Source organism: Adiantum capillus-veneris, unplaced genomic scaffold (genome assembly GCF_014529385.1).
Source record: "Adiantum capillus-veneris isolate H3 unplaced genomic scaffold, ASM1452938v2 Hic_scaffold_491, whole genome shotgun sequence".
NCBI lineage: Eukaryota > Viridiplantae > Streptophyta > Polypodiopsida > Polypodiales > Pteridaceae > Adiantum > Adiantum capillus-veneris.
In genome coordinates this window covers 25,942-36,755 of record NW_028221566.1, presented here as the reverse complement: position 1 = coordinate 36,755, position 10,814 = coordinate 25,942, and positions in this window count along the sequence as shown.

The window sequence follows — 10,814 nt, the reverse complement described above, 5'->3', positions numbered from 1 at the left end:
AATTTCACAAATTTGTTGGGTTTAAATGCTACACTTATGTTGACTGAAATTTCAGCAAAAATAGCTTTACATGAACATGGTCTGGGACAAAAGTTCTTATACTTCTATATTTATGCAAAAACTCAATTTGGTGAAGGTAAGTATACATTAGTGAATTCAAAATTGTAAACTACTTTTTGATGCTATCCTTTTTTGTGAATAAATGCATAATTATTGAAACAAGTGTTAGTAATTTACTTCAAAAAAACTCCAATGTTTTTTTAAAAGAGCCTGAATCCTCATGTGGGGGTCTCAGATGAGATGGTGTTAGATTGGACTTTTGAAAATTGATCCAATTTACAATGGAGATGTTGTTTGATTTTTTTTGGGTTTAAAAGATGTGAACGTTGTAGTAAATGACTCAATCTCTAAACATAATACTTGATCTATGCTAGGTTGTTAGATTTTGATGTAATTTTTGACACCGATAATAAGGGGGAGGGAGTCCTTGACACCTACCTGTCTTCCCAAGTAATGCCACTTCTGATGGGCTTGTGTTTCTTGGATGGTGACCGGTAAGAGGTTCCTTACTTGGGGTTACAACAAGAACTACATCGATAAAAGGAGATCTTCTTCCGTTACTCGATTTTATTTTTTATGATTAAAACATAATCCTTGTAGATTCTCCTAGGATAATATACTCACTCAGTACAATTTCATGCTTTTGCTCGGTTCTATCTCTTTATGATTAATCCTTTTAAATTCTTCTTTGATAATTGTATACTTAGATAGTATAATATCATTCAATCATAGATTCAAAAGTTTTCTGTATGTACATGATCTTTTATTACTCTAACAATGTTCTCTTGTAAAATTTGATTTATCTTAAGTATGCATGTTTTATATGGTGTTTAGTCCCACTGTATGGGTTTAATAGTTTGTAAAATCAAACTATTGTTAGGTATTCAATCACACACACACACACACACACACACACACACACACACACACACACACACACACACACACACACACACACACACACACACACACACATATTGGTACACGCTTTGATTATTTGAACCATGGCCTCCTTTCCCCTTAAAAACTATCCCTAACTAGCTTATGGTTTCCTTGCACCAAGAGCACTCTTATACTCTCTTACCCTCATTCGAGCCATATAGTTAGGAACACTGCACCAATCTTTTTTTCTAAAAGGGTTTTTTTTACACCTACCTCGCTGGGTGGCTAGTTTTTGGCTTTATGCATGGTTGCCTCTTATTTTTTCTTTCTCCCCGTGGGAGTATACCCTTGAATGGGTGCATGGTAAAAAAACCTAGAAATGGTTAAGTTGACCATGGCAATTGAATTCCCCTATATTCTTCTCGTCCTACCTAGGACCTCTTCACGCCCTTACAACCTTCTCTCTCTCTCTCTCTCTCTCTCTCTCTCTCTCTCTCCCCCCCCCCGCCACATTACTTGCAATTGGGTGTCTCAACTCACATGCACAAAAATCCGAACTATCGTACTCCTAGCCTCCACTGAGGCGACTGCATTTGCTTCACATTTGGAATACCGCACTGGCGATTCATTCAAATCGTGGTGGGAGTTATTGCCCGGAGCATGTCATGATGCCTCGACCTTGCGTAATTGCTTTATAAAGAGGTGAGGGTTCTTTTTTCCCCTCACTTAGCCCTTTTTTGGATATGTGTGTGTATGTGAAAGAGAGGAAGTGAGTTTGTTGCCGCTTACTGAGTTGACATGGAGCTTATGGAGCAACCCTCATAGGTTTGTGATTACCTTGCTTGGTTTCGTTGATAACATATATTGTGGCATATTGATGAAGTACTGCACTCTGTTGAAGTTTCTATCTGCATACGGAATAGTGTACTCTGTTTTGATTTTTGCAATGAAATAAGGCACTTATGTTTTGTATATTACTCTCGATAATTAGAAAAATGGGTTTTTTTCTGATGGTTTATTTCTTCACTGTTGCCGTGGCAGGTTTATTTCATCACTATTGCCGTGGTTGGTGCATACTTTGTAAAACAACTATTTTTTTATAACTCTATACTGTAGCTATTTTTTATTGTACGTTGACTCTTGACATTTAGTTGATACCAAGATCAATACAAAAACCTCACATATGTGCCTAATAAAGCTTTTGACGATGATAATGGGCTCGTGCATAAAGCTTCCGTATGTATGGGTGGGCACGTGCGTGTGCATGCACACGCGCGCGCGCGCACACACACACACACTATATATATATATATATATATATATATATATATATATATATATATATATATATTGATTTACCTCTGTTAAACTAGGACTCACTTGCTAGCTAATGTTTTTTTTTTCAAAACCCGGCTTGACCTTATGGCCTACATGGACATGAATGCACATAATGCTTGAGAAAATGGCTTGTCTATGATCTCCTTTGGTTTTGTGGGTAAACACCATGTATAGTTACTTGTACGGTCCTCAATAGGAAAATCTTGCTTATGCTAGGCTTGTTGGACCTGGTGGTTATACTGCCTTGAGGATGATTACTAAAAGGCTGAACCTTTCACTTTTCTCAATGAAGAATATGGACTTTTTTCCTCCACTTGGGACCTACACATATACCCTATGCTTGATATTTTGTGGATAGACTGGGGTGCGAATCTGGCTTATGCTATGCTTATGTAAGTTGATGATTATAGTGTCTTGTGGGTGATTACCTTACATTTTTTGCCTCAGGTGTATGGGGACTTTTGATGCTGTGACTATTTTAGGACTTGTAGTGTCCTTGATTTTAAAGCATTTGGATTTTCACCTCCTAACAAAGTCACTTGATCAATTTACTTGGCTTGATTGCTACATCTAGCTACAATCCGCTAAGTTTCCTGAGCCCATTATTACACTTTTGTTAAGATGCTATTTTTGCATGCTATCCTGTAGCTATTGTTGTTGCCTTTTAATATCTTGATAGAGTGAACAGTTATCTTTTCCTGTGGTAATTATCTGAAGTATTTACCTTTCTTTGGTCTCAATGGGAGAATCTGGGTCTATTGTACACAATGGAGCTGATGGTTATACTATTTTGTAACTAAGCTTGTGAAGGTTTGCCTTGCTTTGGCTACTTCCCTTGCTTATGCAATACTTGTTAGAACTGATGGGTTTTTTTTTGAGAATGATTACCATAAGTCATCACCTGCATGGAAATCCGGTTGATTTACAGTTAACACCATCTTTATTCACACTAATGGAATAATTTTCTAAGTGGAATCTTCATGTTTAATGACTCACTCAGTGTGGCTAAATATGGCTTATGCTAGGCATGCGCACGCGTGCGCACGCACGCACGCGCACGTGCACACACACACACACACACACACACACACACACACACACACACACACACACACACACACACACACACACACACACACACACACAAGCACACACATACACACACTTACACTTGTCACTGACCCCCCTTTATTGTTTATTACTGATACTCTTATTTTCAATGTAATCCCAAAGCACTTGCTAAACTTTTATCATATCCCAGAAGATTTGATCATTCTACTAATATTCACGCACACGCACACGCACACGCACACGCACACGCATAGCACACACACACACACACACACACACACACACACACACACACACACACACACACACACACACACACACACACACACACACACCCACTTGTCACTGATCCCCATTTATGGTTTATTACTGATTCTCTTATTTTCATTGTAATCCCAAAGCACTTGCTAAACTTTGACCACCCCAGAAGATCTAGTCATATCCCAAAATATTTGATCATTCTACTAATACTTATACCTTGTGAGTATTCTTTCTACTCCTAAGGCCTGAGTGGAAATTTGTTTCTTACTTATATATGGTTATACCTCCTACTACAATTGCTGCTTCTTAGTCTTGACCCTCTAAAAGTGGACTCCCTCACCTACCTATCAATGACTCCCTGTGAAGGTGAAGGCTTGTTGTGGAAACCAAAAGAACTTTCTAAGTCTATATTTATTTTGGATAAATACCCTTATCAATTCCTGTCTTCCTACTATTAATCATGGTAAGTGTCTTTCTACCAATTGATTGTGGGGCTTTTTTGGCACTTCTTATGGTGTGGTGGGAACTCCCTCACCACCATAAAGAGGGGATGCAGTAACATGTACCCTCATTTTACCTGCAACTCCTGTATGCCAAGATATGGTGGAGATGTAGTAGTTGGCTAGGTTTGAGTCAATACAACTACCGCGTGTATACTCTTACAACGATGCTGCTTATTTAAAGGTGATGGATTCTCACCTCCCTCACTTAGCCTTGCATTTATGTGGGTGTGTTTGTGTTTGAGAAAGAGAGTGAGGGCCATGTGTACGATCAACTGCTGTTCTCTGTGGTGTATGAATACTTTTGAGCAAGCGACTGCTTCTGAGGTGCTCTTTCAATGTCATCTCAAAACTACTAAATGCCACTGCTTCGCATATAATGGCAAGGTTCGTATATAAATACTTAATGTTGGTGATTAAGGTATTCATTGTGCAAAGGATGGTGAATCTTTTGGCCATGTGCATTGGGGTAAAGCCCCATGTTGCCGGTTAGGCCAGGTGTCCACCCACTATACTTATTCATTATGTACATAATAGAATAAGGGGGCTCACATATTGAAGGTGAGTTTTTAGCCCCTGCAAACACAAGGTCTCCTCTTCTCCTCTCTTCTCCATTGCTGCACACACTCACACACGCTCCCGCTCACGCACTTCAACTGGTATCAGAGCTCATGGCGATTGCGGAGAGCACGGCAACATTGTGGTGAAGATTACGGTGAAGCTATGAATTTTTCAGCATCGTTTTGAAGCAGAATTTTGGATGAGAAAAGATCAATTTTCAGCTTGATTCCCACGATCCTTACCTAAAACGTCGTGGTATACAACTTTCCAATTGAAAGTTGTAGACCACAAGGTCTCCTCTCCTCCTCTCTTCTTCATTGCTGCACACACTCGCACACGCTCCCGCTCGTGCACTTCAACTGGTATCAGAGCTCATGGAGATTGCGGAGAGAAAAGATCAATTTTCAGCTTGATTCCCATTAGCCTTACCGAAAACATCGTGGTCTACAAGGCTATAAATTTCTACAGATCTGTTTTGACTTATAAAAACATCCCATTTCAGGTCCATTTCAATTACTCTAGACAGTTCTTTGAGATCTACAACTTTGCAGAAGGACTTTTTTGCAAATTCTGAACGGTTTGGGAGATATTGGTTGATCGACTGTAGGGTGTTCGGAAAGTTAAAGATTATGTATGCCTATTGTGGTGATTTGCTACATTCCGAAAGCTCGGATTAAGCTTTGTCATTCGCGCATTGATGTTTTTCTCTCAGTGAAGCGAGTGTGGGTTGAGCTTTTCAACAAATTTATACGCATACGTTGAGAACACTTTGTGGATGTATGCATTCTTGTGGACTCTCAGGATTTGAGAGTGGATTCATCACAGGTTATGTACATTTTGTGCGATTGAGCAGATTCTATAAAGTGTGGTGCACAGATTTACAACGAGTTTTGCAAGCATTTTTGGCATGATTGTGAGCTGAATTTTCAGTGGATTTGGATGCTCATTTGATACAAATTTGGTGTATGCTTGGTGCTCATTTATATTGCCATGTGGATGCACATAATGGGCACTTTTTGGCGGATGATATTTTTCGCCTTGCAATGGCTTATGTGGGCTGATTTTCAGTTGTTTTGAGCATCAATTTGTGCCATATTTTGGTTGGTTTGCATCCAAGTTTATGCTAGTATATGCTTTGCTTGTAGAGTGCGGTTGATGCACTTTGTGTTTCGGATTACAGGATTGTGTCCAAGTTTAGAGAGTTGAGACTTTGATGCAGCTCATATATGCTTGAGTGCAAATTTTCGCATGATTTGCTCATGGTTTTGAGCATGTTTATGGCATGTATGGTTATTACGGTTAGATAGCCAAAACTGCCAAAACTCTGCCGGATTTTTCTTACGAATTTATTTGTTTATGTGCATGGTTTGCAGTCGTGCTTTGATTGCATTTGGCACTCAGTGGTTGCTTTGACATAGTGTTTTGGCATAGCATTGTGAGAGTCTTTGCTCACTAGATTATGTCATTTGCCATGTATACGATAATGTCTTCAGGAAGGAGATTGTTGATGCTAGATTCATCGGCTACCGCATAGCGATCTTGGATTAGACCAGACTTTTTGAATCATTTGAGTGGTCTTTTTCACTCGTTTCATTACATTGACCGCCATATTTGCTAACAGTTCTCTTAGACAGCTTATGCCAGCTTATGCTAGCTTATGTTGTATTTTGACAATACTTGGTGTATGAGTTAGCCAGACTTTGGTATGCTTGGACGTGTGTGTCTAGCTGTTGGTTCAGTGCATGCCATAGTTAGTGCAGGAGATGTCAGACTATCATTGCTGAGTGGTGCATCATATGTGTTGCGAGATGTACATCATGTTCCAAGTTTGACGCAAATCTTGATCTCTGTGAGTCAGTTGCGAGATAGTAGATGCTAGGTAGTGCTGGACAAGCACAATTTCAGATTGCATTGTGTATAGCTAGTCATAGTAGCGAGAGGTTAGCGCTAGTGTTGGCACGATTCATGTGATGCGAGTACGTAACGTGTGAGACATCACAGTCTTTGTGAGATCCAACCATGAAGAGAGACGAGGCATGTTTCTTTTGCAGATACACTGCATGATGCTCCAGTTTGTGAGTATGTTGAGACAATTGTGCAGAAGGGTTTTTCATTCATGTATGTGATGATGGATATGGATGGCTTGACCGCTGAGGATTCAGTCGTGATTCAGTCATTCATGGATATGCTTAGGCTAGAGGTTGATGCGTGTGAGTTGGAGCTACGCATTGCTGTTGCCACACAAGGCTCAAGACTGACAAATGCTCTTGGTACGCATGTGACATGCGATGGACACGAGGATGGATTCCAGTGATCGGAGTTCGGGTGTCAAGGTGATTTCCATGAGTGGAGTTCTGAGCCAGATTTGACTGAGATGGTCAAATTGACGGATATTGCCACGATTGCATCAGCAATCGGGAGTCTCATGTACAAGATACTGACCTCAAGACCCGAGATTGCATTTACGGTAGGTGCATTTGTAGTGGGAGCAGTTAGCCATGCAATGGATGATATTGGCCTTGAGCATAGGGGTACTTTGCAGTGTATGGTGAGATACCTACAAGATGTGTGCGGCTTTGGTAAAGAGTATGTCAATCGCTCTATACTTTCTCTACAATTAGAGCTTGATGCACACAAATTCAGTGAGCCAGTGGACGTTGGCTACATACTTGTGATGGCCTTATATATGTTTTGTACGGTTTTCTTTTCTCTCACGGCCACATTGGCCTTTACATGTGAGGTTGTTGGGGTAAAGCCCCATGTGGCCTGTTAGATCAGGTGCCCACCCACTATATTTATTCATTATGTACATAATAGAATAAGGGGGCTTACATATTACAAGTGAGTTTTTAGCCCCCGCAAACACAAGGTCTCCTCTTCTCCTCTCTTCTCCATTGCTGCACACACTCACACGCTCCCGCTTGCACACTTCAATGTGTAGGTTGAATAATGATGATGCTTGACTGTAGCCTGTTAACTATACATAATGGTCATAAAACCAGTCTAAACATTGTTTTTTTCTTTGGAAAATTGTCTTGGATGCTTGCGTGGGAGCACTAGAAATAAATCCGGGTTGGATAAGTTAAAGGCTACACGGCGTACTTATAGTCCTCAAAATTTGATACTTCTTTGATAATCTACTAGTTTTGTTTTAGATTTTTTTTTGAGAACTTGTTGTAAGCAGGAGGCTTTCGTGGTTTGGATATCGTTCTGAACATTGTTATTTTTTTGTGGAAACTAACCAAGGAACACCAAAAATTAATTTTAGGGTGGTTGGCCTATTAACATTACTCCTGTATGATATTTTTCTCTGATTTTTTTTGAAATTTGATTGCTAATACGTATTGGCATTTAGGATCATGTTTTTTACCTCTAATATTTGATGTGACTGAGACACTCATAATAATTTTCAAGCATGAGAGTGCCATGTTGATCCATTGATAGAGATCGTGTACACCTTAATTGATACTTTGCTTTGAAAAAAATGAAAATTTGGACTATTGTACACCGTCTTTTGGACTCTTATAAGTTCTTTTCATGTCTATGAACATGGCAAGTAACATACTTACGTGTTGCTTTACATGGATCGGTAAAGTTGATGCTATGAGTTAACTCCAGACTCATGATTTTTTCTCAATCCTTACATGCTTTTCAATTGTGGTGGTTGTGCAAGGCATTGGGACAAGTGCATGGCATGACTAGATATTCTAAGAACATAATGAAAGTTTATTAAAAAACACTTTAAGAGGGAACTTAACATGATTAAATTTGGAACTTATAAGAAAAACTATAGATGAGTTAAAGTCTAAAAAATAACTTTTGTTATGCCACTTGAATCAGAAGGAGTGATGGTTTTCTGATTGCTTACAAAATCCACATAATAGTAATTTTTTTTCAGATAGTAGTTTAAATTAAAATATTTTTAAGTAGAACAAGAATAACAACTGATAGGTTTATTGACACTTGTAATACATATTCAAAGTTAACAAATATGTTGTTTTGTTTATATGGATGCATGTGAGAATGCTATCTTTACTTAAAGGTATTTTTGCTTAGCTGCTGTCCGACTTTGAATATCCTTGCTATTCAACCTAAATGATCTCCATAACTCTATTTCTTTTGTATAGAATCATTGGAATGATGCCTCATTCTTATTATATTGTACAAAAGTGAATTTATGATTGAATCTAAATCTCTGCCTAGTTATCTAAAACCAGTTGTCTTTTAAACGTTATGTTCTTTTGTGTATATGTATTAAGTTTAATACAACAACAACACGCGCACGCGCGGGCACACACACACACACACACACACACACACACACACACACACACACACACACACACACACACACAAAATTGTCTTTTAAACGTTATGTTCTTTTGTGTATATGTATTAAGTTTAATACAAAAACAACAACAACAACAACACACACACACACACACACACACACACACACACACACACACACACACACACACACACAGGATTCTACCGTGGTCCTTACTTGACATTCTTTCTCATCTACTCTAATCCTACTACAATGAAAAAGTGAGCATCTCGAATAGAGAATGGTAGAGAGATAATCTTGTGTATAACGCGCACGCGCACGCGCATGCATGTGCACACTTTGCTAATCAAAGCATCGACAACTCCTCTCTAATTACCAATTTCACTACTTGAGCACTTCATATCTCTATGAATCACCTGCTTCTATTTCGTCATCAAGCCATTGCATCAAAGATATCAATTCTCTAGTGCTACTTCCACATATGATTACACCCTTTGTGAGATATCAAAACATGGGTCCTATGGGAGATAACACCCTTTGGGGACCTAGGTAGCAAGGTAATCCATAGGATGAGACTATTTAGCCAATCTCTAGCCTACACGGCTATAGGAACAAGGTTTGAGGTAGTTGATTGGAGGTCTGAGCTATGGAGACGCCTAATTGGTGATCTCTCATTGGCAACAAAGCAATGGATGAAGTAATGGTTGGATAGCATCAAGCATTCACATACATAAAAAGCATGGTTGGATAGCATCAAGCATTCACATACATAAAAAGCATGGTTGGATAGCATCAAGCATTCACATACATAAAAAGCATGGTTGGATAGCATCAAGCATTCACATACATAAAAAGCTACATATTTTTTACATGCCTACTCACAAAATTGGGATACAAGTTGCTAATTCTTTTAATGAATGTGGTCTATGTTTTTGCTTGCATGCACTTACATGGTTGATCACATGTTTACTCCAAAAACTGTAACAAGGCAGAGATATAGATGTGTATGCTTAAGCATTTGATAGGATTTCTATTTGCAGAGATGGGAGGTTCACCTGCACACCTTTATGAGGCTCCAAGCCACATGCCAAGCTTGAAATTTTGCTCAAGCATTTCAACCAACTATTGAACATAGTACCCTCTCTGTAGCATCAATCAATTCTCAAAATACTCAAATCACACAGAAATTAAGTGATTAGAATCTCCATGTCCTTAAAATAAAGACGTTTATTCGTAACTTTTTTCAAATGCAAACATTTTGTTACATCATATTGGAACCAAATTAAGGTTGACCCTAAAAGGAAGGATATTAATTAGGAGACTCTATGGGATAACTTTGATAACATAAGGGAATATCAATAGAGGAGTGGAGAGAGAGCACGTCTACTCTTGATGCAAGTAGTCACCTTATATGATGCACAACATAGACTGCCCTCTGAAAGGAAAATGACAAGGGAGAGCATGCAAGGTAGAGGGCAGGTTTACTCATGAGTCACTTTATGAGATACTCTTCATGATTTTATTTATTTATTCCATGATTATATATATATATATATATATATATATATATAAATTTTGGGGGGGGGGGGGATGGCCCACTTCCAATAGAAAGAATGCCTTGGAAGAGCAACATAGTTTTGTCATGCCACTGGGAGGGTTTGCGTATCGATTAATTACTATGAATTACTTAATATCTGATCATTCCAAATGCTAACTACCATTATCATTTCCTTGAGTCAATCAGCTTCCCTGGTGATTTTATTTTGGGATTAGATTCTTAGACTCATCTTGCCGAGAGTGTATGCATTCCATTAATCAATGTATGTGTGGAGAGAGAGAGAGAGAGAGAG